At 47.0% G+C, this 27,262-nt stretch overlaps 1 pseudogene; it reads left to right on the top strand.

The window, feature by feature from the left end:
- The first annotated feature begins 523 nt into the window (after positions 1-523).
- On the top strand, positions 524-27,262 carry LOC149981379 (uncharacterized; annotated as a pseudogene).

The raw sequence follows: 27,262 nt of genomic DNA on the forward strand, positions 1-27,262 counted from the left end.
ATCCCAGACTACAGACTGCATCCCAGACTACATCCCAGACTACATCCCAGACTACATACTACATCCCAGACTACATCCCAGACTACAGACTGCACCCAGACTACAGACTACATCCCAGTCTACATTCCAGACTACAGACTACATCCCAGACTACAGACTACATCCCAGACCTCAGACTACATCCCAGACTACATATACTTATTTTCCACCATAATTTGCAAATAAATTAATTAAAAAACCTAGAATGTGATTTTCTGGATTTTTTTTCTCATTTTGTCTGTCATAGTTGAAGTAAACCTATGATGAAAATTACAGGCCTCTCTCATCTTTTTAAGTGGGAGAACTTGCACAATTGGTGGCTTACTAAATTATTTTTTACCCCACTGTATGAACCATATTGATTGCATAATTGGCCTATGAGGATCCGTAGGGCCGTGATCATTGACAATTCACATTACACAATATGTTTGAAGCCTTTACGCTCCAAGCCGCGCTCCGCGGTAATAACTATAAACAATAACTGATGGCCCATCTCCGGATCGCAACAGATAGTTCGGATGAAAGGTAACAGAGTCGGTGGACTTACGTGGATTCATGGGCGCACAGAACTTCTGGATCAGATGGAGTTAAGGAAGAGAAAGCAGCGAGATCAGGCGATGGCAATTTCCTCCTTTTATGGAGTTGAGATCTGTCCGACATTTCCACCTGACCTAATTAAAGCGCCCCTGGCCCAGCTGAGTAAATGGCCATGAATTAAAGGATTATTCTACCAACTCCATGGGCCTTTTCTACAACTATTGACCAGAGCCCTATTCCTTATATAGTGGTACTACTATAGACCAGAGCCCTATTCCCTATATAGTGGTACTACTATAGACCAGAGCCCTATTCCCTATATAGTGGTACTACTATAGACCAGAGCCCTATTCCATATATAGTGGTACTACTATAGACCAGAGCCCTATTCCCTATATAGTGCACTACTATAGACCAGAGCCCTATTCCCTATATAGTGGTACTACTATAGACCAGAGCCCTATTCCCTATATAGTGCACTACTATAGACCAGAGCCGTATTCCCTATATAGTACACTACTATAGACCAGAGCCCTATTCCCTATATAGTGCACTACTATAGACCAGAGCCCTATTCCCTATATAGTGGTACTACTATAGACCAGAGTCCTATTGCCTATATAGTGCACTACTTTTCAGTCCTATTGGGTCCTGGTCAAAAGTAGTGCACTATATCTGAACTAGGGAACAACTCAGGACACCTGGTCAGACAAACTAACCCCCTGGACATCTCTAGCCCCAGACTGGTCTGACACAGGGGAGAACGACTGCTACCTCTCATTCTGGCCACCGAAGTTCAAGGCCAACCGTGTTACTGCAGGCAAAACGAAATCCCCTTCTATTTTTGTGAATGGAAAAACTGCAATATTCATGTTGAATCTTTGTGTAAATAAATAACATATTTTAAAACAATCAGGGTAATATTTATTGCTTCTAATTAACTAAATACATGTCCTTGTACCTATTCATTTATAAAATCAAGCACAGAAGTTGTCAGGATCATTTAATTTTCTAATGGCAGCCTGCAGTACCCCGGTCGGCCTTTCACTGGATTAACTCAATGAGAGGGGGCAGCACTGAGCTAACCTGCTCCTGGAGTAACTCCAAGTGCCCATGTTATGTCTAAAAGAGACGCTATCTTAAACGACTTAATTTGGTTTCAGTGTGCTATTGAGTTCATATAGGAATCGATGGTGTCAAGTGATCGATGGCTTTGTCCATTCATATATACAATCGTTGGTCTGGGAATAATATTTTTTTAACAAAACTTTGTTGTTTGCTACTCAGAAGAACAGTTTGTGACATCTTTTTTTTACATATTTCAGTTACATTTCCCAACAGTTTTAACTTATTGCTTCCATGTTATCACCATGGCAACAGGCTGCCATAGCGATGTTGACCAAAGGTGTTTAGCAATTCCTCAGCAATACCACTCCTCTCTTGCTCTGTCTCTCTCTGATGTTCTGCTTTCAAATGCTTCTCATGTCGTTTTTCCTCTCCCTCTCTCTGTCTCTGCCTATCTCACTCTCTCTCCTCCCCTCTCTATCTCTTTGTCTATCTGTCTTTCACCCCCCCCCCCTCTCGCTCTCTGCTGCCCCCCCCCAACCCCTCTCTCTCTCCAATAAGTGGTCTTCTCTCACGTACAGATGTTCTATCTCAATGATTTCTCCTTGCTGTCTGATCTTAATTACCTCCAAGTCCAATCAGAAGGCTTCATCTAATCTTCTCTGTGTTCATCATAGCGAGGTAGGAACCCCCCCATGGCTGCCCCCTGCTCTGCCTTACACACACACACACACACACACACACACACACACACACACACACACACACACACACACACACACATGGATGGACAAACGCACACTGAGAGGTAGGATCCCGTATGGTGCTGCATTGGTCCAAAAGACACAGATAAAATCACCTTAGTAAATACAATAATACTACTACTAATAATAACAATAATAATATCATATATGCCATTTAGCAGACGCTTTTATCAAAAGCAACTTCCAGTCATTTTATGTTATAATTCATGACAGGAAACTCATCTTAGATGCTGAGGGTGTTTTAGCATGTTGTTGAGGGTCGTTTTCATGTATTGGGGTGTCTTGGGGTGTCTTGGGGTGTCTTGGGGTGTCTTGGAGTGTCTTGGGGTGTCTTGGAGTGTCTTTGGTTGTCTTGGAGTGTCTTGGGGTGTCTTAGGGTGTCTTGGGGTGTCTTGGTGAGTATCTATCTGTAAGTGGTGAGTGTATCTATCTGTAAGTGGTGAGCGTATCTATCTGTAAGTGGTGAGTGTCTCTATCTGTAAGTGGTGAGTGTATCTAACTGTAAGTGGTGAGTGTCTCTATCTGTAAGTGGTGAGTGTATCTATCTGTAAGTGGTGAGTATCTATCTGTAAGTGGTGAGTGTATCTATCTGTAAGTGGTGAGTGTCTCTATCTGTAAGTGGTGAGTGTATCTAACTGTAAGTGGTGAGTGTATCTAACTGTAAGTGGTGAGTGTATCTATCTGTAAGTGGTGAGTGTATCTATCTGTAAGTGGTGAGCGTATCTATCTGTAAGTGGTGAGAGTATCTATCTGTAAGTGGTGAGCGTATCTATCTGTAAGTGATGAGCGTATCTATCTGTAAGTGGTGAGCGTATCTATCTGTAAGTGGTGAGCGTATCTATCTGTAAGTGGTGAGTGTATCTATCTGTAAGTGGTGAGTGTATCTATCTGTAAGTGGTGAGTGTATCTATATGTAAGTGGTGAGTGTATCTATCTGTAAGTGGTGAGTGTATCTATCTGTAAGTGGTGAGCGTATCTATCTGTAAGTGGTGAGCGTATCTATCTGTAAGTGGTGAGTGTATCTATCTGTAAGTGGTGAGTGTATCTAACTGTAAGTGGTGAGTGTATCTAACTGTAAGTGGTGAGTGTATCTATCTGTAAGTGGTGAGTGTATCTATCTGTAAGTGGTGAGAGTATCTATCTGTAATTGGTGAGTGTATCTATCTGTAAGTGGTGAGCGTATCTATCTGTAAGTGGTGAGCGTATCTATCTGTAAGTGGTGAGTGTATCTATCTGTAAGTGGTGAGTGTATCTAACTCTAAGTGGTGAGTGTATCTATCTGTAAGTGGTGAGTGTATCTATCTGTAAGTGGTGAGTGTATCTAACTGTAAGTGGTGAGTGTATCTATCTGTAAGTGGTGAGTGTATCTAACTGTAAGTGGTGAGTGTATCTATCTGTAAGTGGTGAGCGTATCTATCTGTAAGTGGTGAGCGTATCTATCTGTAAGTGGTGAGTGTATCTATCTGTAAGTGGTGAGTGTATCTAACTCTAAGTGGTGAGTGTATCTATCTGTAAGTGGTGAGTGTATCTATCTGTAAGTGGTGAGTGTATCTAACTGTAAGTGGTGAGTGTATCTATCTGTAAGTGGTGAGCGTATCTATCTGTAAGCGGTCCTGGATGGCTGGGAGCTTATCAGCTGTTGTCAGACTGATGAGTTGTGACATGCGTTGACGAAAAGAGGAGCAGCGTTGTGACCTAGCTTAGCAGCGTGACAAACACGAAGACAGACAAACACACACAGACACACACACAGACACACACATACAGACACACAGATACAGACACACACAGACACACACACACACATACACATAAGGGAGTGCTTAGAGTTGGTGTTAACGGCCTCAGCGCCGTTAGAGAGAGGGTGATCCTGATGGACGCTGAGCAGAGATGGTTTGTTAAAGCCAAGACCTTCTTGGTAGGTGGTAAAATAATTGTATGTGTTTCTTTGAAAGGTTTCTGACCCTGGTTGTTTGTTGTTTGTAAATTGAGTATGGTCAAAAACACACACACTTACCCTCCCCACCACCACCCCACACACACACTAGCCGTGTTCTGTAAGAGCTTTATTTTCCTGTATTCCCTAGAAGCTCTGTGACAGATTAGAAGGGATTTAGAAAATGTCGACTGAAGGATTTGCCACAGCAGGGCTATTATTTCCAAGGAGCTCTCTCTCTCTCCCCCTCTCTCACTCTCTCTCTCGCTCCTACTCTTTCTCTGTCTCCCTCTCTCTCTCTCTCTCTCTCCCCCTCTCTCACTCTCTCTCTCGCTCCTACTCTCTCTCTCTCTCTCTCTCCCCCCTCTCTCACTCTCTCTCTCTCGCGCCCACTCTCTCTCTCTCTCTCTCTCTCTCTCTCTCTCTCTCCCACTCTCTCACTATCTCACTCTCGCTCCCACTCTCTCTCTCTCTCTCTCTCTCTCTCTCTCGCTCCCACTCTCTCTCACTCTCTCTCTCCCCCTCTCTCACTATCTCTCTCTCGCTCCCCCCCTCTCTCTCTCTCTCTCTCTCTCTCTCTGTCTCTCTCTCCCTCTCTCTCCCCCTCTCTCACTCTCTCTCTCTCTCGCTCCCACTCTCACTCTCTCCCTCTCACTCTCTCTCTCTCGCTCCCACTCTCTCTCTCTCCCCCTCTCTCACTCTCTCTCTCGCTCCTACTCTTTCTCTGTCTCCCTCTCTCTCTCTCTCTCTCTCTCTCCCCCTCTCTCACTCTCTCTCTCGCTCCTACTCTCTCTCTCTCTCTCTCCCCCCTCTCTCACTCTCTCTCTCTCGCGCCCACTCTCTCTCTCTCTCTCTCTCTCTCTCTCGCTCCCACTCTCTCTCACTCTCTCTCTCCCCCTCTCTCACTATCTCTCTCTCGCTCCCCCTCTCTCTCTCTCTCTCTCTCTCTCTCTCTCTCTCTGTCTCTCTCTCCCTCTATCACTATCTCTCTCTCGCTCCCCCTCTCTCTCTCTCTCTCTCTCTCTCTCTCTCTGTCTCTCTCTCCCTCTCTCCCCCCTCTCTCACTCTCTCTCTCTCTCTCTCGCTCCCACTCTCACTCTCTCCCTCTCACACTCTCTCTCTCGCTCCCACTCTCTCTCTCTCTCACTCTCTCTCTCTCTCTCTCGCTCCCACTCTCTCTCTCTCTCTCGCTCCCACTCTCTCTCTCTCTCTCTCTCTCTCTCTCTCTCTCTCTCTCTCTGTATCTCTCTCTGACACCCACTCTCTCTCCCTCTCTCTCCCCCTCTCTCACTCTCTCTCTCTCGCTCCCACTCTCACTCTCTCTCTCTCTCGCTCCCACTCTCTCTCTCTCTCTCTCTCTCTCTCGCTCCCACTCTCTCTCTCTCTCTTTCTCTCTCCCCCTCTCTCTCTCTCTCCCACTCGCTTTTTCTTCAAAGCATCTGATTAAGACAAAATGGATGCAAAGTGTCATAAATTATTCAATTATTTTAGCAGTGGTATGAGACAGAGTATTTAGCTACAGAGATTCAGAGATGACCCCTCAGGGGTAGCAGGAACATGTTTAATATATTATAGATACTACAGTTAATATGAATCTTACTGCTATGGTAAATCTGTATCCCTTTTTCTCCTATTGTAACGCTATGTCGTTATATAAAAATACATATATATATATATATAATTTAACTGTTCTGACATCGAAAGACTTCACTCAAAGCGAGCGCGTTACGGCCTTCATCAGAGTGCTATATGATATGGCCCGTGTCACAGCTACATGTAGACGATATCTTAGAGGTGCCGATTGTGAAAAATAAGAAAGACGTTAAAATGAACACCACCGTCTTGTGGAAGCTTTTATGCAGCCATCCTTTCCATGTTTAATCTGTAACAAACAATGAACATCAATAGTCAACAGGAGAAATCAACCACTTCCTGTCGACTGGCAGTGGAACTTTGAGATGTTTTGAAAAGGGGTGAGTATTCTGTATAAGAAGACTCTTCTCTACAAAGTAAAATCTCTCTGCCTGTGTCCCAAATGGCACCCTATTTCCTACGTAGTGAACTACTGTTGAACAGAGCCCTGGTAAAAAAAAAGTAGTGCACTATATAGGAAATATTGTGCCATTTGGGACACAACCCCTCTCTGTTAGAGACTCTCACACTTTAGATTGCTGAGCCTGTCTGCATGACTGAGGGAGAGAGAGAGAGACCCGAGAGAGAGGGGGAGAGAGAGAGAGACCAGAGAGAGGGGGAGAGAGAGAGAGACCAGAGAGAGGGAGAGAGACCAGAGAGAGAGGGAGAGAGAGAGAGAGAGACCAGAGAGAGGGGAGAGAGAGAGACCAGAGAGAGAGGGAGAGAGACCAGAGAGAGGGGGAGAGAGCGAGAGAGACCAGAGAGAGAGGGGGGAGAGAGAGAGACCAGAGAGAGAGAGGGGGAGAGAGAGTCCAGAGAGAGAGGGGGGAGAGAGAGACCAGAGAGAGAGGGGGAGAGAGAGACCAGAGAGCGAGGGAGAGAGACCAGAGACCAGAGAGAGGGGGGAGAGAGAGAGAGGGGGAGAGAGAGAGACCAGAGAGAGAGGGAGAGAGACAAGAGACCAGAGAGAGGGGGAGGGGGAGAGAGAGAGAGAGACCAGAGAGAGAGGGGGAGAGAGAGAGAGACCAGAGAGAGAGGGAGAGAGACAAGAGACCAGAGAGAGGGGGAGAGAGAGAGAGACCAGAGAGAGAAGGGGGAGAGAGAGAGACCAGAGAGAGAGGGGGAGAGAGAGAGACCAGAGACCAGAGAGAGGGGGAGAGAGAGAGAGACCAGAGAGAGAGGGGGAGAGAGAGAGAGACCAGAGAGAGAGGGAGAGAGACAAGAGACCAGAGAGAGGGGGAGAGAGAGAGAGAGACCAGAAATTGGGGGAGAGAGAGAGACCAGAGACTAGGGGAGAGAGTGAGAGACCAGAGACTGGGGGAGAGAGAGAGACCAGAGACTCGGGGAGAGAGAGAGAGACCAGAGACTGGGGGAGAGAGAGAGACCAGAGACTGGGGGAGAGAGAGAGAGACAGAGAGAGAAGGGGGAGAGAGAGAGACCAGAGAGAGAGGGGGAGAGAGAGAGAGACCAGAAACTGGGGGAGAGAGAGAGACCAGAGACTGGGGGAGAGAGAGAGAGAGAGACCAGAGACTGGGGGAGAGAGAGAGACCAGAGACTGGGGGAGAGAGAGAGACCAGAGACTGGGGGAGAGAGAGAGACCAGAGACTGGGGGAGACAGAGAGAGACCAGAGAGAGAGGGGGGAGAGAGAGAGAGACCAGAGAGAGAGAGGGGGAGAGAGAGAGTCCAGAGAGAGAGGGGGAGAGAGAGAGACCAGAGAGAGAGGGGGAGAGAGAGACCAGAGAGCAAGGGAGAGAGACCAGAGATCAGAGAAAGGGGGGGGGGAGACCAGAGAGAGAGGGGGAGAGAGAGAGACCAGAGAGAGAGGGAGAGAGACAGGAGACCAGAGAGAGGGGGAGAGAGAGAGAGAGACCAGAGAGAGAGGGGGGAGAGAGAGAGAGACCAGAGAGAGAGGGGGGAGAGAGAGACCAGAGACCAGAGAGAGGGGAGAGAGAGAGACCAGAGAGAGAGGGGGAGAGAGAGAGAGACCAGAGAGAGAGGGGGAGAGAGAGAGAGACCAGAGACTGGGGGAGAGAGAGAGACCAGAGACTGGGGGAGAGAGAGAGAGACCAGAGACTGGTGGAGAGAGAGAGAGACCAGAGACTGGGGGAGAGACAGAGAGACCAGAGACTGGGGGAGAGAGAGAGACCAGAGACTGGGGGAGAGAGAGAGAGACCAGAGAGAGAGGGGGGAGAGAGAGAGACCAGAGAGAGAGAGGGGGAGAGAGAGAGACCAGAGACTGGGGGAGAGAGAGAGACCAGAGACTGGGGGAGAGAGAGAGAGACCAGAGACTGGGGGAGAGAGAGAGACCAGAGACTGGGGGAGAGAGAGAGAGTGCGAGAGAAAAAGAAAGAGAAAGAAAAAGAACATTAGACAGAGAGAGAGAGAGAGAATTGGGAGGAAAAACGACATGAGAACTATTTGAAAGCAGAACGCCAGAGCTCAGTAAAAAAAAAACAGATGTCAGGTTGAACTTTACAGTTATAAATATATCTCTGAGCTCAGTACAGAGTGGAGAAGCCTCTCTCAGCTCCAATTATGTGAACAGGAGAGTAGGCTACACACACACACACACAGAGATACACACACATACACACGCACACAGACACACACACATATGGAGGCGTCTAGATATTGAGGCTTGGTTCAGACAGACCTTGGCACCTGCTGTGCAGTGTGAATATGTGTGGGTCTGTAGGTCTACAGGTGTAGGATCTTAATTTGATCACTCTGTTGCAAACTTCGTGATTCACAAACATGCAATAAAAACCCGCACCAAACACGTTATATTACAGCCAGGTCAGCCGTGAAAAAAAGTCCATCCATGTCCATCCATGTCTGGGGACGTCGGGAGAGGACATGGAAACCAGCCACTAGGGGCAGCAGTGAGTGCAGTTACCTTGAAGTAGGCTTGGGTTTAGCTAGGATGTTGTGGACTGGGATGGTGGATTGGGGTAAGCTGAGAGCTATGGCTCCGAGGGTTGTGTGTTAATTCCAGTAGTAGTAGACATGTTTTAAATGTTCTTGTTTGCATGTATATCCACCTATTACGCCTACACTAATATCCCCACACACACTCCCACTAACATCCCCACACACACTCCCACTAATATCCCCACACACACACTCACACTAAAACTAACACACCCACACACACCCCCACCCACACTCCCACTAACATCCCCACACACACTCCCACTGTTATTATTATTTTACTGTTATTACTATAAATACTATTATTTGTACGATTATTATTACTATTACTGTTATTACTACTACTTTTAGTATTATTATTATAATTATTACTATTATTATTAGTATTACTATATTTAATACTTTTACTATTATAACTATTAGTATCACTATAAATTTGTACTATTTTTATTACTATTAACATTATAAAAAAATATTATGTTTTGTATTATTACTACTACTAATATTATTATTAATAGTATCATTACCATTATCACTATTATTATTTTTACTATTAATATTATTATTATTGCTACTACTTTCACAGTAGCATCCACAATGGCCAAAACTAAATTCAACTAATGAGCTAAATAAATGTTTAAAAACTAGGAATAAAATCGGATAAAAAAAAAAGTAAGATCCCAAACAAATATCACAACCTAATTTACAGAACTTCTCCTCCTGCTTCTCTCTTTTGATGGTTATTGTGTGGGTGGACACATCAAAGTGTACCTCTTATTGTTAAAGGTGGCAAAGCGGTCAACAACACTACTGTGGCTTAGTGCCCCAAGCACTTCACCCTCAATGGACATGGCTGCAAGACTTGCAAGCCTTTTCTGACCCGCTGTCTTACGCAACCAGGAGTGCAAGCTGGCACAGTGCACTAAAGGACCTTTCACAGGAGCAGCTGCTCACAGGAACTGTGAAGGCAACGTGAATGATTTCCTTCAGAGAAGGAAAAACTTCATCATCCAGGAGGTTATGCACAGCAAGCCATCCAGCCTCTCTTTTCCGGGCAAGAAAGTTTCTGGCCACCAACATCTCTTGTGTTTTAACATCAATACTGTAGTGCTTGGCAAACTCAGTTAATTAAGCATGATGTATCTAGGAAGATGTTTGAGTTGGTTCTGCATGCCTGTCTGCCTTTGAGCAGACCTGCATCTACAGTCGAGAATCGCTGGTTTTACAAACCATCCTGTCCAAGCAGGGGAGCAACAACTCTGTTTTCATTGTTTGGGAACATGACAATTCTGTGTCTCAACCCAAGGAGGTCTCCACTACAAAATCTCCCATTTTCCTTTGTTTGAGCTTTCTTGTGACATCTGCCTCTGGAATATTGTGAATTTCCCAGAGTGCTTTGGTTCTGTCATAAAGTTATGTGGTAAATGCATCTGTGTGTTTGCCTATCAGTGTGTCACATACAGCTTGTTTGCTGAAACAAGCTTCTGCCAGGTCTACAGTCTCTTTCTGGAGGAACTTGTGTCGTCCCTCAGTTACAGAAAGAAGAGACTGAAATATCAGTAGCAAATACAGAGAACTGATGAAGCTTTGCTCTCAGTCAACAATAGCAGTCAACAATAGACAGTCAACAATAGCAGTTAAATGTCCAGGACTGCATTTATGGACCGCAGCTGGCATGCCCAGCGAGTGTTTGAGAGCTGTACAAGTTCAGCTGATGCTATTCCAAGTTTGGACTGAGCTTCTTTGAATTTGTGGTGGTTAACTAGGGATGTACTGAAAAAACAAATGCACATTCTCCAAGAAACTGAAAAACTCAGCAGCCTCCGGAATCGCCCTGCAAGAATGACACAACACCAAATGAAGCTCATGAGCAAAGCAATGTACATCAATTGCTTCCGGATGCAACACTCTGAAATGTGCTTGTACACCTCCTTTGGACCCACTCATGACAGCTGCACCATCATAGGTCTGTGGAACGCACATTAGGCCTGCTACCTCCATCATAGGTCTGTGCACGTTAGGCCTGCAACCTCCATCATAGGTCTGTGCACGTTAGGCCTGCTACCTCCATCATAGGTCTGTGCACATTAGGCCTGCTACCTCCATCATAGGTCTGTGCACGTTAGGCTTGTACCTCCATCATAGTTCAACACACGTTAGGCCTGCTACCTCCATCATAGGTCAACACACATTAGGCCTGCTACCTCCATCATAGGTCTGTGTACGTTAGACCTGCTACCTCCATCATAGGTCTGTGCACGTTAGGCCTGCTACCTCCATCATAGGTCAACACACTTTAGGCCTGCTACCCCCATCATAGGTCTGTGCACGTTAGACCTGCTACCTCCATCATAGGTCTGTGCACGTTAGGCCTGCTACCTCCATCATAGGTCAACACACGTTAGGCCTGCTACCTCCATCATAGGTCAACACACGTTAGGCCTGCTACCTCCATCATAGGTCAACACACGTTAGGCCTGCTACCTCCATCATAGGTCAACACACGTTAGGCCTGCTACCTCCATCATAGGTCTGTTCATGTTAGGCCTGCTACCTCCATCATAGGTCTGTGCACGTTAGACCTGCTACCTCTCTCATAGGTCAACACACTTTAGGCCTGCTACCTCTCTCATAGGTCAACACACTTTAGGCCTGCTACCTCCATCATAGGTCAATAACACGTTAGGCCTGCTACCTCCATCATAGGTCTGTGCACGTTAGGCCTGCAACCTCCATCATAGGTCTGTGCACGTTAGGCCTGCTACCTCCATCATAGGTTTGTGCACGTTAGGCCTGCTACCTCCATCATAGGTCAACACACGTTAGGCCTGCTACCTCCATCATAGGTCAACGCACGTTAGGCCTGCTACCTCCATCATAGGCTTGTGCACGTTAGGCCTGCTACCTCCATCATAGGTTTGTGCACGTTAGGCCTGCTACCTCCATCATAGGTCAACACACGTTAGGCCTGCTACCTCCATCATAGGTCTGTTCATGTTAGGCCTGCTACCTCCATCATAGGTTTGTGCACGTTAGGCCTGCTACCTCCATCATAGGTCAACACACGTTAGGCCTGCTACCTCCATCATAGGTCAACGCACGTTAGGCCTGCTACCCCCATCATAGGTCTGTGCACGTTAGGCCTGGTACCTCCATCATAGGTCAACACACGTTAGGCCTGCTACCTCCATCATAGGTCAACACACGTTAGGCCTGCTACCCCCATCATAGGTATGTGCACGTTAGGCCTGCTACCTCCATCATAGGTCTGCGCACGTTAGGCCTGCTACCTCTCTCATAGGTCAACACACGTTAGGCCTGCTACCTCCATCATAGGTCAACACACGTTAGGCCTGCTACCTCCATCATAGGTCTGAGCACATTAGGCCTGCTACCTCCATCATAGGTCTGTGCACTTTAGGCCTGCTACCTCCATCATAGGTCTGCGCACGTTAGGCCTGCTACCTCCATCATAGGTCTGCGCACGTTAGGCCTGCTACCTCCATCATAGGTCTGTGCACGTTAGGCCTGCTACCTCCATCATAGGTCTGCGCACGTTAGGCCTGCTACCTCCATCATAGGTCTGTGCACGTTAGACCTGCTACCTCCATCATAGGTCTGTTCATGTTAGGCCTGCTACCTCCATCATAGTTCAACACACGTTAGGCCTGCTACCTCCATCATAGGTCTGTGCACATTAGACCTGCTACCTCTCTCATAGGTCAACACACTTTAGGCCTGCTACCTCTCTCATAGGTCAACACACTTTAGGCCTGCTACCTCCATCATAGGTCAACACACGTTAGGCCTGCTACCCCCATCATAGGTCTGTGCACGTTAGGCCTGCCTGCCCTCTCATTTGGAGCTGCTGTTACAACTCATTTGCTATCGATTGGGCATCAAATGACTTGATTTCTGCTAGTGCTAGTAAACGCTCCTTAACTGTTCCCTCTGTCACATATCTAACACACAGAGCCAACTGTTCAGACTGCCCATCCCTGACCTCATCCGCCATAATGGCGTCCATAAACTCTTGAGCACAGCATTCGATCACGTCATTCTGAGATTCTGGAGAGAGAGACGTCGTATTTGATGGAGCATTGTACCTTTGCAGGAAAGGGTCAAACTCCTTCAAAAGCTCCATGCATTCAAAAAAGTTCCCTCCATTTGTGCTTTCACGAGATTCATCATTGGCACGGAAAGAGAGTCCCTGTCTTCCTAACATTGAGGTGACCGCAACAATTCTCCTCAGATACTCCATTCTCCCTGCAATATCACGAGCATGGGCAGATGTTTAAAATCTGAGCAATGTTGCCATGACTGCTAGTTGCCTGGTAGCTTTGCGTTGACACAACACTGTCTCTGTGTGTTCGTGCCATTTCATGTTTACCGAAGATAAACAAAGATTTTTTTTTCCATTTTTGCAGCCATTACTGACTAAATAATACAATTGAATGTTTTTGCCAAAACCTCTAGATGGAAAGCAGAAAGCTGTGTTTCTGTGGACAGGGTACTCTACCCAATTGTCTTTCTCAAACCAGCAGTGCTGAAATGGCCTTTTCTGTGTGACCAAACTTTTGTGTGGGTAGCTATTCAGCTTCACTTGTCCAGTGTCTTTGTCACCTAAATTGCTCTAATTTCTGGAAGGAGTTGCTGCAGTGGCTTGATTACTTTCTCTCTCAGGATCTGTTTGTTGTTCCTCTCTGTCTGGATCTGTTTGTTGTCTCTCTCTCTCTGGATCTGTTTGATGTCTCTCTCTCTCTGGATCTGTTTGTTGTCCCTCTCTCTATCTGGATCTGTTTGTTGTCTCTCTCTCTGGATCTGTTTGTTGTCCCTCTCTCTCTGGATCTGTTTGTTGTTCCTCTCTGTCTGGATCTGTTTGTTATTCCTCTCTCTCTGGATCTGTTTGTCTCTCTCTCTCTGGATCTGTTTGTTATTCCTCTCTCTCTGGATCTGTTTGTTGTCTCTCTCTGGATCTGTTTGTTGTCTCTCTCTCTCTGTATCTGTTTGTTGTCCCTGTTTCTCTGGATCTGTTTGTTGTTCCTCTCTGTCTGGATCTGTTTGTTGTCCCTCTCTCTCTCTCTCTGGATCTGTTTGTTGTTCCTCTCTGTCTGGATCTGTTTGTTGTCTCTCTCTCTCTCTGGATCTGTTTGTTGTCTCTCTCTCTCTGGATCTGTTTGTTGTCTCTCTCTCTCTGGATCTGTTTGTTGTCTCTCTCTCTCTCTGGATCTGTTTGTTGTCTCTCTCTCTGGATCTGTTTGTTGTCTCTCTCTCTCTCTGAATCTGTTTGTCTCTCTCTCTCTCTGGATCTGTTTGTTATTCATCTCTCTCTGGATCTGTTTGTTGTCTCTCTCTCTGGATCTGTTTGTTGTCCCTCTCTCTCTGGATCTGTTTGTTGTCTCTCTCTCTCTGTATCTGTTTGTTGTCCCTGTTTCTCTGGATCTGTTTGTTGTTCCTCTCTGTCTGGATCTGTTTGTTATTCCTCTCTCTCTGGATCTGTTTGTCTCTCTCTCTCTGGATCTGTTTGTTATTCCTCTCTCTCTGGATCTGTTTGTCTCTCTCTCTCTGGATCTGTTTGTTGTCTCTCTCTCTCTGTATCTGTTTGTTGTCCCTGTTTCTCTGGATCTGTTTGTTGTTCCTCTCTGTCTGGATCTGTTTGTTGTCCCTCTCTCTCTCTCTGGATCTGTTTGTTGTTCCTCTCTGTCTGGATCTGTTTGTTGTCCCTCTCTCTCTGGATCTGTTTGTTGTCTCTCTCTCTCTGGATCTGTTTGTTGTTCCTCTCTGTCTGGATCTGTTTGTTGTCTCTCTCTCTCTCTGGATCTGTTTGTTGTCTCTCTCTCTCTGGATCTGTTTGTTGTCTCTCTCTCTCTGGATCTGTTTGTTGTCTCTCTCTCTCTCTGGATCTGTTTGATGTCTCTCTCTCTGGATCTGTTTGTTGTCTCTCTCTCTCTCTGAATCTGTTTGTCTCTCTCTCTCTCTGGATCTGTTTGTTATTCATCTCTCTCTGGATCTGTTTGTTGTCTCTCTCTCTCTGGATCTGGTTGTTGTCCCTCTCTCTCTGGATCTGTTTGTTGTCTCTCTCTCTCTGTATCTGTTTGTTGTCCCTGTTTCTCTGGATCTGTTTGTTGTTCCTCTCTGTCTGGATCTGTTTGTTGTCCCTCTCTCTCTCTCTGGATCTGTTTGTTGTTCCTCTCTGTCTGGATCTGTTTGTTGTCTCTCTCGCTCTCTGGATCTGTTTGTTGTCCCTCCTTCTCTGGATCTGTTTGTTGTTTCTCTCTCTCTGGATCTGTTTGTTGTCTCTCTCTCTCTCTGGATCTGTTTGTTGTCTCTCTCTCTGGATCTGTTTGTTGTCTCTCTCTCTCTCTGGATCTGTTTGTTGTCTCTCTCTCTCTCTCTGGATCTGTTTGTCTCTCTCTCTCTCTGGATCTGTTTGTTATTCATCTCTCTCTGGATCTGTTTGTTGTCTCTCTCTCTCTGGATCTGTTTGTTGTCCCTCTCTCTCTGGATCTGTTTGTTGTCTCTCTCTCTCTGTATCTGTTTGTTGTCCCTGTTTCTCTGGATCTGTTTGTTGTTCCTCTCTGTCTGGATCTGTTTGTTGTCCCTCTCTCTCTCTCTGGATATGTTTGTTGTTCCTCTCTGTCTGGATCTGTTTGTTGTCTCTCTCTCTCTGGATCTGTTTGTTGTCCCTCTCTGTCTGGATCTGTTTGTTGTCCATCTCTTTCTGGATCTGTTTGTTGTCCCTGTTTCTCTGGATCTGTTTGTTGTCCCTCTCTCTCTGGATCTGTTTGTTGTCTCTCTCTGGATCTGTTTGTTGTCTCTCTCTCTGGATCTGTTTGTTGTCCCTCTCTCTCTGGATCTGTTTGTTGTCCCTCTCTGGATCTGTTTGTTGTTCCTCTCTGTCTGGATCTGTTTGTTGTCTCTCTCTGGATCTGTTTGTTGTCTCTCTCTCTGGATCTGTTTGTTGTCCCTCTCTGTCTGGATATGTTTGTTGTCCCTCTCTCTCTGTCTGGATCTGTTTGTTGTCTCTCTCTGGATCTGTTTGTTGTCTCTCTCTGGATCTGTTTGTTGTCTCTCTCTGGATCTGTTTGTTGTCTCTCTCTCTCTGGATCTGTTTGTTGTCTCTCTCTGGATCTGTTTGTTGTCTCTCTCTGGATCTGTTTGTTGTCTCTCTCTCTGGATCTGTTTGTTGTCCCTCTCTCTCTGGATCTGTTTGTTGTCTCTCTCTGGATCTGTTTGTTGTCCCTCTCTGGATCTGTATGTTGTCCCTCTCTGGATCTGTTTGTTGTCCCTCTCTCTCTCTCTCTGGATCTGTTTGTTTTCCCTCTCTCTCTCTCTGGATCTGTTTGTTGTTCCTCTCTGTCTGGATCTGTTTGTTGTTCCTCTCTGTCTGGATCTTTTTGTTGTCCCTCTCTCTCTGGATTTGTTTGTTGTCCCTCTCTCTCTGGATCTGTTTGTTGTCCCTCTCTCTCTGGATCTGTTTGTTGTCTCTCTCTGGATCTGTTTGTTGTCCCTCACTCTCTGGATCTGTTTGTTGTCCCTCTCTGGATCTGTTTGTTGTTCCTCTCTGTCTGGATCTGTTTGTTGTCCTTCTCTGTCTGGATCTGTTTGTTGTCCCTCTCTCTCTGTCTGTATCTGTTTGTTGTCTCTCTCTGGATCTGTTTGTTGTCTCTCTCTGGATCTGTTTGTTGTCTCTCTCTCTCTGGATCTGTTTGTTGTCTCTCTCTGGATCTGTTTGTTGTCTCTCTCTGGATCTGTTTGTTGTCTCTCTCTCTGGATCTGTTTGTTGTCTCTCTCTGGATCTGTTTGTTGTCCCTCTCTGGATCTGTTTGTTGTCCCTCTCTCTCTGGATCTGTTTGTTGTCTCTCTCTGGATCTGTTTGTTGTCCCTCTCTGGATCTGTTTGTTGTCCCTCTCTCTCTCTCTCTGGATCTGTTTGTTGTCCCTCTCTCTCTGGATCGGTTTGTTGTCTCTCTCTCTCTGGATCTGTTTGTTGTCCCTCTCTCTCTGGATCTGTTTGTTGTCCCTCTCTCTCTGGATCGGTTTGTTGTCTCTCTCTCTCTAGATCTGTTTGTTGTCTCTCTCTCTGGATCTGTTTGATGTCTCTCTCTCTGGATCGGTTTATTGTCCCTCTCTCTCTGGATCTGTTTGTTGTCTCTCTCTCTGGATCTGTTTGATGTCTCTCTCTCTGGATCTGTTTATTGTCCCTCTCTCTCTGGATCTGTTTGTTGTCCCTCTCTCTCTGGATCTGTTTGTTGTTCCTCTCTGTCTGGATCTGTTAATTGTCCCTCTCTCTCTGGATCTGTTTGTTGTCTCTCTCTCTCTGGATCTGTTTGTTGTCTCTCCCTCTCTGGATCTGTTTGTTGTCTCTCTCTCTCTGGATCTGTTTGTTGTCCCTCTCTGTCTGGATCTGTTTGTTGTCTCTCTCTCTGGATCTGTTTGTTGTCTCTCTCTCTCTGGATCTGTTTGTTGTCCCTCTCTGTCTGGATCTGTTTGTTGTCTCTCTCTCTCTGGATCTGTTTGTTGTCTCTCTCTGTCTGGATCTGTTTGTTGTCCCTCTCTGTCTGGATCTGTTTGTTGTCTCTCTCTCTCTCTCTCTCTGGATCTGTTTGTTGTCCCTCTCTCTCTCTCTCTGGATCTGTTTTTTGTCCCTCTCTCTCTGGATCTGTTTGTTCCCTATTTCTCTGGGCATGATTGCTGTCTCTCACTTATACAGCTCGTATGTTGATCTCTGCCTTGCATAGAAGTCTCTCTTTCTGCATGACCCTTTAAGATATCATGAACATAATTTATTTTTGCCTAACAGAAGTAAGACATATGCTGTCATATGCTGTACAACTTTAACTGAAAGCTTAAACATCTACTTGCTTTAAAAAAAAAATCACTAACCCTGATCAGACATGCTCCCTCAGCCCTGTTAGCCTCCAGCTTCTTTCCCTCATTCTTGTCTGCTGTGTTTTGTCATGTATTGTTATTAAACTCATATTTACGATAACTCAAGGCTTAATAGTCGGTTTAAGTTTTAATTTGTTTGTTTGAACTGTTAAAATCTTAATTTCCGAATTGGCCTTCGTCAGAGCTGCTGGCACGGCCTCTCTTGAATAATTTCCGTATATCCATGTAACGAAATGTCGATAGCTAGCCTACAGTTGAGACATTAACGATAATTCAATGACATTGTGATCAACACTATGTCACCTTTTCTACTGAATGAAAGCAATTAAGTATGAAAAGATAGCATGCATGATGTTCATGATGTTACATCATCATCATCATGTTACATCATTATCATGTTACATCATCATCATGTTACATCATCATCATGTTACATCATCATCATCATGTTACTTCATCATCATGTTACATCATCCTCATGTTACATCGTCATCATGTTACATCATCTGTCTCATTTATAGCCTGGCACAGATAGCAAAACTAGCAAAACTACATTAAATACAACAGATATCATCGCTGCATACCATATGTCGAATTTAAAAGACACGGTTACCTTTAGCTAGCTCGCAACGTCTGTTACACTGTAACTTAAAGGCAGCCTCACGTAAAAACCTATTGGTTAACAAAGCTTTGATTATGACCAAAGTCTATAGTAGTGAAAACTCTCTCTCTCTCTGTTCTAACTTACCACACATTCACATCGTAGCCTATCTGCATGACTCCATCCTGTCTGAACCTTTTCCTCTCAGTTTACTGTTAGCTAGCAGTCTCAAGCCACAGCAGTAGCTAACATTAACCAAAATGTTAGCTACAAGTAGACCGAACTGTCACTAGCGCATGCAACAGCCTCTACAGCAGCAGCCAACTCTAGGTCCTAGTGCCCGCCCGGTATGAAGCTTAAGATGCGATGGAACGGTTGACGGAAAAAATAAATCACAGAAAAAATATATTGACTGATATATATATTGATTTATTTAGGGGGGGAGTTAATGAATATTTTAGGGGGGCTAAAGCCTGTTGGGTTCCCCTGTGTCAATCCACTTAATATTTGTACAATTATTACTATTATTATTATTATTATTATTACTATTATTATTATTATTATTACTATTACTATTCAAATTGTTATTTGTACTATGATTATTAATATTATTATCACTATTACTTTTATTATCTGCACTGTTATTATTACTATAAATATACTATTACTATTAATACTAATATTATTACTACTAGTATTATTATGATTACTGTTATTACTACTATTATTACTTTTATTATTACTATTAATATTGTCATTTGTACTCTTATTATTACTACTATTATTACTATTACAATTGATATTAATATGGTTATTTGCACTGTTTTTATTGCTACTATTATTACTACTATTATTGTTATTACTATTATTACTACTACTATTACCACCATTGTTATTACTATTATTACTCATTTTGTTATTACTAGTGTTTCTACTAGTATTATTCTTGTTACTACTAGTAGTATTACTATTGTTTCTACTGGTAGTATTACTTTTGTTACTATTAGTATTATTACTATTGTTACTACACGTAGTATTACTATTGTTACTACTGGTAGTATTACTATTATTGCTATTAGTATTATTACTATTGTTACTACTAGTAGTATTACTATTGTTACTATTAGTAGTATTACTATTGTTACTTTTAGTAGTATTACTATTGTTACTTTTAGTAGTATTACTATTGTTACTACAAGTAGTATCACTATTGTTACTACTAGTATTATCACTATTGTTCCACCCTCCTTTCGGAAAATCTGACCACGACTCCATTTTGTTGATCCCTGCCTACAGACAGAAACTAAAACAAGAAGCTCCCGCGCTGAGGTCTGTTCAACGCTGGTCCAACCAATCTGATTCCACACTCCAAGACTGCTTCCATCACGTGGACTGGGAAATGTTTCGTATTGCGTCAGACAACAACATTGACGAATACGCTGATTCGGTGAGCAAGTTCATTAGAACGTGCGTTGAAGATGTTGTTCCCATAGCAACGATTAAAACATTCCCAAACCAGAAACCGTGGATTGATGGCAGCATTCGCGTGAAACTGAAAGCCCGAACCACTGCTTTTAATCAGGGCAAGGTGACCGGAAACATGACCGAATACAGTGTAACTATTCACTCCACAAGGCAATCAAACAAGCTAAGCGTCAGTATAGAGACAAATTAGAATCTCAATTCAATGGCTCAGACACAAGCGGTATGTGGCAGGGTCTAGAGTCAATCACGGATTACAAAAAGAAAACCAGCCCCGTCACGGAAACAGGATGTCTTGCTCCCAGGCAGACTAAATAACTTTTTTGCCCGCTTTGAGGACAATACAGAGCCACTGACACGGCCCGCAACTAAAACATGCGGACTCTCCTTCACTGCAGCCGACGTGAGGAAAACATTTAAATGTGTCAACCTTCGCAAGGCTGCAGGCCCAGACGGCATCCCCAGCCGCGCCCTCAGAGCATGAGTAGACCAGCTGGCTGGTGTGTTTACGGACATATTCAATCAATCCCTATCCCAGTCTGTTGTTCCCACATGCTTCAAGAGGTCCACCATTGTTCCTGTTCCCAAGAAAGCTAAGGTAACTGAGCTAAACGACTACCGCCTCGTAGCACTCACTTCCGTCATCATGAAGTGCTTTGAGAGACTAGTCAAGGACCATATCACCTCCACCCTACCTGACACCCTAGACCCACTCCAATTTGCTTACCGCCCAAATAGGTCCACAGACGATGCAATCTCAACCACACTGCACACTGCCCTAACCCATCTGGACAAGAGGAATACCTATGTGAGAATGCTGTTCATCGACTACAGCTCGGCATTCAACACCATAGTACCCTCCAAGCTCGTCATCAAGCTCGAGACCCTGGGTCTCGACCCTGCCCTGTGCAACTGGGTACTGGACTTCCTGATGGGCCGCCCCCAGGTGGTGAGGGTAGGCAACAACATTTCCACCCCGCTGATCCTCAACACTGGGGCCCCACAAGGGTGCGTTCTGAACCTTCTCCTGTACTCCCTGTTCACCCACGACTGCGTGGCCACGCACGCCTCCAACTCAATAATCAAGTTTGCGGACGACACAACAGTGGTAGGCTTGATTACCAACAACGACGAGATGGCCTACAGGGAGGAGGTGAGGGCCCTCGGAGTGTGGTGTCAGGAAAATAACCTCACACTCAACGTCAACAAAACTAAGGAGATTATTGTGGACTTCAGGAAACAGCAGAGGGAACACCCCCCTATCCACATCGATGGAACAGTAGTGGAGAGGGTAGTAAGTTTTAAGTTCCTCGGCATACACATCACAGACAAACTGAATTGGTCCACCCACACAGACAGCATCGTGAAGAAGGCGCCTCTTCAACCTCAGGAGGCTGAAGCGATAATTTTGAGACTATCACAGTGCAGGTGCATTTATACGGAGACTTGATTACACACAGGTGGATTGTATTTATCATCATTAGTCATTTAGGTCAACATTGGATCATTCAGAGATCCTCACTGAACTTCTGGAGAGAGTTTGCTGCACTGAAAGTAAAGGGGCTGAATAATTTTGCACGCCCAATTTTTCAGTTTTTGATTTGTTAAAAAAGTTTGAAATATCCAATAAATGTCGTTCCACTTCATGATTGTGTCCCACTTGTTGTTGATTCTTCACAAAAAAATACAGTTTTATATCTTTATGTTTGAAGCCTGAAATGTGGCAAAAGGTCTAATGCAAACAGGGTTACAATAATTAATCCCGCACAAAGAACCAGGCGGGCCGGCTGACTAATAAAGCCTCACTAATTGTAACCAACTCAAAACAGGTGTACTCAATAAACACATAAGGAGGGGGAGAAAAGAATCAGTGGCAGCTAGTAGGACAGCGACGGCGACCGCCGAGCGCCACCCGAACGGGAAGGGGAGCCACCTTCGGTCGGAGTCGTGACAATATCGTTATTTCTGACTTTTGAGTCACGCCTGGAAGATTGAAATATGATTTTCATGTGTTTGTTTGATGGGTTGCTGTCCTCAGATGGTTTGCTTTCGCCGTTTAGCCTTTTTGAAATCTGAATGTTCATCTTGAAACCCATGTATAAAAACTTGTATGATTACGAATGATCCTTTATTTTTGTTTTTGAATTTGGCGCGCTGCTATTTCACTGGGTGTGTACAAATCAATCCCGTTAACGGCAGTGGCTCGGGTGGTTGTTGTCCTTGATGAGGCGCTGTTGCTATAGCGCCTTCTTCACCACGCTGTCTTTGTGGGTGGACCATTTCAGTTTGTCCGTGATGTGTATGCAGAGGAACTTAATGTAAAACGTTCCACCTTCTCCACTACTGTCCCGTCGATGTGGATGGGGAAGTTAGCATAGCTGCTCAGAAGCCAGATCCCCCTAGGGCGCTCTGCAAATGTTTGCAGGCAAATTAAGAATTAATTGAAAAGAGTTAGCATTCAAAAACACTCTCAGAACCAATTACGGGCGCTGTCTCAGATACGAATCCCAGAAGGGGGAACAGGGGATTGCAGGCCCCGACGCACTTCTATTTATAGATGCGTGCGACTCTCAAAGTGCTCCCTGCAGAGAGGCCTCAGTGACATATTATGGACAGGTTTCAAAGAAAGAGCCCCCTCCAAATGACCTGTTATAACGCAGCTCTGCACAGATCATGTGAGTTACAGAGGATTCAATAATCCGCTGTTGGAAAGATATCGAAGCGTTTCAAACAACCGAACACACACACACACCCTGTATACCCACACACACTCTGTATACACACACACCCTGTAAACACACACACACTTTGTATACACACACACACCCTGTAAACACACACACACTCGGTATACACACACACCCTGTATACCCACACACACCCTGTATACTCACACACACACTGTATACACACAAATCAGGTACACAAACACACACACACACACAGACCCTGTATACAAATCAAATCAAATCCAATCATATGTATTTATATAGCCCTTCTTACATCAGCTGATATCTCAAAGTGCTGTACAGAAACCCAGCCTAAAACCCCAAACAGCAAGCAATGCAGGTGTAGAAGCACGGTGGCTAGGAAAAACTCCCTAGAAAGGCCAAAACCTAGGAAGAAACCTAGAGAGGAACCAGGCAATGAGGGGTGCCCAGTCCTCTTCTGGCTATGCCGGGTGGAGATTATTACAGAACATGGGAGCGAGAGAGAGAGAAAGAGAGTAAGAAAGAGAGGGAGAAAGAAAGAGAGAGAGAAAGAAAGAAAGAAAGAAAGAAAGAAAGAAAGAAAGAAGAAAGAAAGAAAGAAAGAGAGAATTAGAGAGAGTATACTTAAATTCACAGAGGACACCAGATAATACAGGAGAAGTACTCCAGATATAACAGACTGACCCTAACACATAAACTACTGCAGCATAAATACTGGAGGCTGAGACAGGAGGGGTCAGACACTGTGGCCCCATCCGATGAGACCCCCTGTCAGGGCCAAACAGGCAGGATATAACCCCACCCACTTTGCCAAAGCACAGCCCCCACACCACTAGAGGGAAACCTTCAACCACCAACTTACCATCCTGAGACAAGGCCGAGTATAGCCCACGAAGATCTCCCCCATAAGCACAAACCCGAGGGAGGCGCCAACCCAGACAGGAACCTTGAGGAACACCGAAATTTACAGTTGATTTGTCAGAGGACAAACCATTCACAGAGACAAACTGATATCTTTCCGACAGATAAGATCTAAACCAGGCCAGAACTTGTCCGTGTAGACCAATTTGGGTTTCCAATCTCTCCAGAAGAATGTGGTGATAGATGGTATCAAAAGCAGAACTAAGGTCTAGGATCATGAGGACAGATGCAGAGCCTCGGTCTGAAGCCATTAAAAGGTAAATTACCACCTTCACAAGTGCAGTCTCAGTGCTATGATGGGGTCTAAAACCAGACTTAAGCATTTCGTATGCATTGTTTGTCTTCAGGAAGGCAGTGAGTTGTTGCGCAACAGCTTTTTCAAAAAAATTTGAGAGGAATGTAAGATTCGTTATAGGCCGATAGTTTTATAAATATTTTCTGGGTCAAGGTTTGGCTCAAGAGAGGCTTTATTACTGCCACTTTTAGTGAGTTTGGTACACATCCGGTGGATAGAGAGCCGTTTATTATGTTCAACATAGGAGGGCCAAGCACAGGAAGCAGCTCTTTCAGTAGTTTAGTTGGAATAGGGTCCAGTATGCAGCTTGAAGTTTTAGAGGCCATGATTATTTTCATCATTGTGTCAAGAGATATAGTACTAAAACACTTACGTGGCTCTCTTGATCCTAGGTCCTGGCAGAGTTGTGCAGACTCAGGACAACTGAGCTTTGGAGGAATACGCAGATTTAAAGAGGAGTCTGGATAATGCTGGGCCAATAGGACTCCCAATCATGGCCGGTTGCGATACAGCCTGGATACGAACCAGGGTGTCTGTAGTGACGCCTCTAGAACTGAGATGCCTTAGACCGCTACGCCACTCGGGAGCCCAATATATCCATCCCGTGGTCCTGGGGTCAGGGTGACCCAGGCCCTGTGTGTGGGGGGCTCCCCTTTCTGTGCTCTGCGCTCGCGGGTCAGAGTGACCCAGGCCTTGTGTGTGGAGGGCTGGCGCTCTTGCGCTGGCGGGTCAGAGCGACCCTGTCAGCCACTGGCGAGGCGTGTGGCGTGGAGCGTAGTAGAGTGTCTGCGAGTGTGGCGAGGCTGTGCTCTGGGCTCCCCGCTCTGCGCCCTGCGCTCTGGGCTCACCGCTGCAAGCCGCTACACAGGTCCGGACGTGCCTCGCCGTGTGCTAGAGAGCAGCCGAGTGTTAGAGTCGCGCTCTTGCGCTCCTGAGTCAGAGCGACCCTGCCAGCCACTGGCGAGGCGTGTGGCGTCGAGCGTAGTAGAGTGTCTGCGAGTGTGGCGGGGCTGTGCCCTGCCAGCCGCTACACAGGTCCGGACGTGCCCCGGTGTGTGCTAGAGTGACAGCCGAGTGTTCTCGTTGCGCTCGTGGCTCAGAGCGACCCTGCCAGCCGCTGCACAGGTCCGGACGTGCTCCGTCGTCGTGTGCTAGAGAGCAGCTGAGTGTTCTCGTTGCTCGGCTGGGGTGGGTCGACTGCACACGGCTACACAGGAGCGCGCAAGCGAGCCTCGAGCATTTTCGGGTCTCGGTCTCCCGCAGTAAGCCGGCCCGGCCGGCCCTACGTAGAGAGGATTCTAATATTGTCAGCGGCACCCACCCGCACACACCCGCACACACCCGCACACACACACACACAAAGTGACCGGCGCCCCACCCACCCGTGCCAAGTGCACTCTTGCCCGCAGCTCAGCGGACCCGATCAGTGGAGCCGAGCGGCCATGGCCGCGCGTTTTACGGCCGCGCAGGTTCTAGAACAGATCTTGTCCAGCGTGGACCAAGAAGACTACTCGGATTGCCAGGAGGAGGAGGAAGAGGAGGAAGAGGTTTCGGAAGACGAAGACGGGGAGGAATACAACCCCGAGCGCCGCGAGGTCGACGATGCCTCTTCTCCCTCTTCTGAGGGAGAGCAGCCCGAGGAAGAGCCGCCCGAGGACGAGCACGAGGACGAGCGCGAGGACCGCGGCGAGGAAGAGATCTCCTCGGCCCCGGACCAACGGGAGGCGCCGTTGCTGTCGAAAAACGGCAAAATCGAGTGGTCCCCCGTGGCCTACGGCCGCCGCCGCGGGGCCCTCGCCATCTGCCACGTCGGGCCGGACCAGACTCCGGGCCCCACGGCCTATGCCGCGACACAGGCCCGCGACATCGCGTCCGCCTTCCACCTGTTTGTCACACCGGCGATAGAAAGGATAATTGTGGAAATGACGAACCTGCACGGGGCCAAAAAATACGGCGACGGCTGGCAACCCATGGACGCCACGGACCTGCGCGCCTACGAAGGGCTGCTGATCCTAGCGGGCGTCTACAGGTCCCGGGGCGAGGCCGCGGCCAGCCTGTGGGACGCCGAGAGCGGCAGGACCGTGTTCCGAGCCACCATGCCGCTCAAGGTCTTTCACAGGTATTCGAGGCTGCTGCGATTCGACGACCACCAGTCGAGACCCGCCAGACTCGCCACGGACAAACTCGCGGCTGCCGGCCGCGACCTGTGGGAGGCGCGGCTGCCGGCCCTCTACAACCCGGGGCCCGACGTGACGGTGGACGAGCAACTGGTCCCGTTCAGAGGTACTGTGCTTGTGATTGCGCTTGCGCTTGCTTTGTGTGTGTGTGTGTGTGTGTGTGCGCGCCTTCTGAGAGAGAGAGGCGGTGCTGCCGTAGCAGCGGCACAAGCGGCGGCTGTAGCAGCGCTGGCAGCATGTGTAACACAAAAGTTGGCCCTTGTGTCTTGTCCCCTTTCCAAAAGGCCGCTGTCCTTTTCGTCAGTACATCCCCAGCAAGCCGGCCAAATACGGCATCAAGTCGTGGGTGGCCTGCGACGCCAAGTCCAGCTACGCTTGGAAGATGCAAGTGTACACCGGCAAGGCGGCCGGCGGAGGCCCCGAGAAGAACCAGGGGATGCGCGTCGTCCTCGATCTGACAACGGGCCTGAGCGGTCGCAACGTCACCTGCGACAACTTCTTCACCTCCTACGACCTGGGCCAGCGGCTCCATGGTGGGCACGGTGAGAAAGAACAAGGCCGAGCTCCCGCCCGCGCTGCTCCAGTCCAGGGGTAGACAGGTCCTGTCCTCCAGGTTCGCCTTCACGCCCACCGCCACTCTGGTGTCCTACCTGGCAAAGAGAAACAAGAACGTGCTACTCTTGAGCACGCTGCACACAGAGGGCCACGTCAGCGATCGCCGCGACAGGAAGCCGGCCCTCATCCTAGACTACAACTGCAACAAGGGCGGCGTGGACAACCTAGACAAGGTGGTGGGCACCTACAGCTGCAGACGGATGATTGCCCGCTGGCCCCTGGTCGTCTTCCACAACATCCTCGACGTGTCCTCCTACAACGCCTTTGTCATATGGCGAGAGATCAAGCCCGACTGGATGCCTGGCAAGCGGAACAAGCGCAGGGTGTTCCTCGAGCAGCTGGGAAAGGCACTCGTGAAGCCGCTGATCCAAAGAAGGCAGCATCTGCCCCGCACCGAAGCGGCGTCAGCCCTTGTCAAAGTCCTACAGAGTGCTACGGCGGCGGCGGCGGCGGTAGCGGCGCCTCGTGATCAACAGCGCCAGGGCCCCGCCTCTGACACGGCCGCTGCCGTAAGAGGAAGAGGTGTCAGCTCTGCCCACCCAAGAAGGACTCCAAGACACACACGGTGTGCTGCAGGTGTAAGAAATAAATCTGCAAAGGCTGTTCACACGCCTACTGTCACACTTGCGCATATTGGGCCTTTAGCCAAGACGGGACAGGGTGA

Source organism: Oncorhynchus mykiss, chromosome 8 (genome assembly GCF_057628025.1).
Source record: "Oncorhynchus mykiss isolate SJ-2025 chromosome 8, ASM5762802v1, whole genome shotgun sequence".
Classification (NCBI taxonomy): Eukaryota; Metazoa; Chordata; class Actinopteri; order Salmoniformes; family Salmonidae; genus Oncorhynchus; species Oncorhynchus mykiss.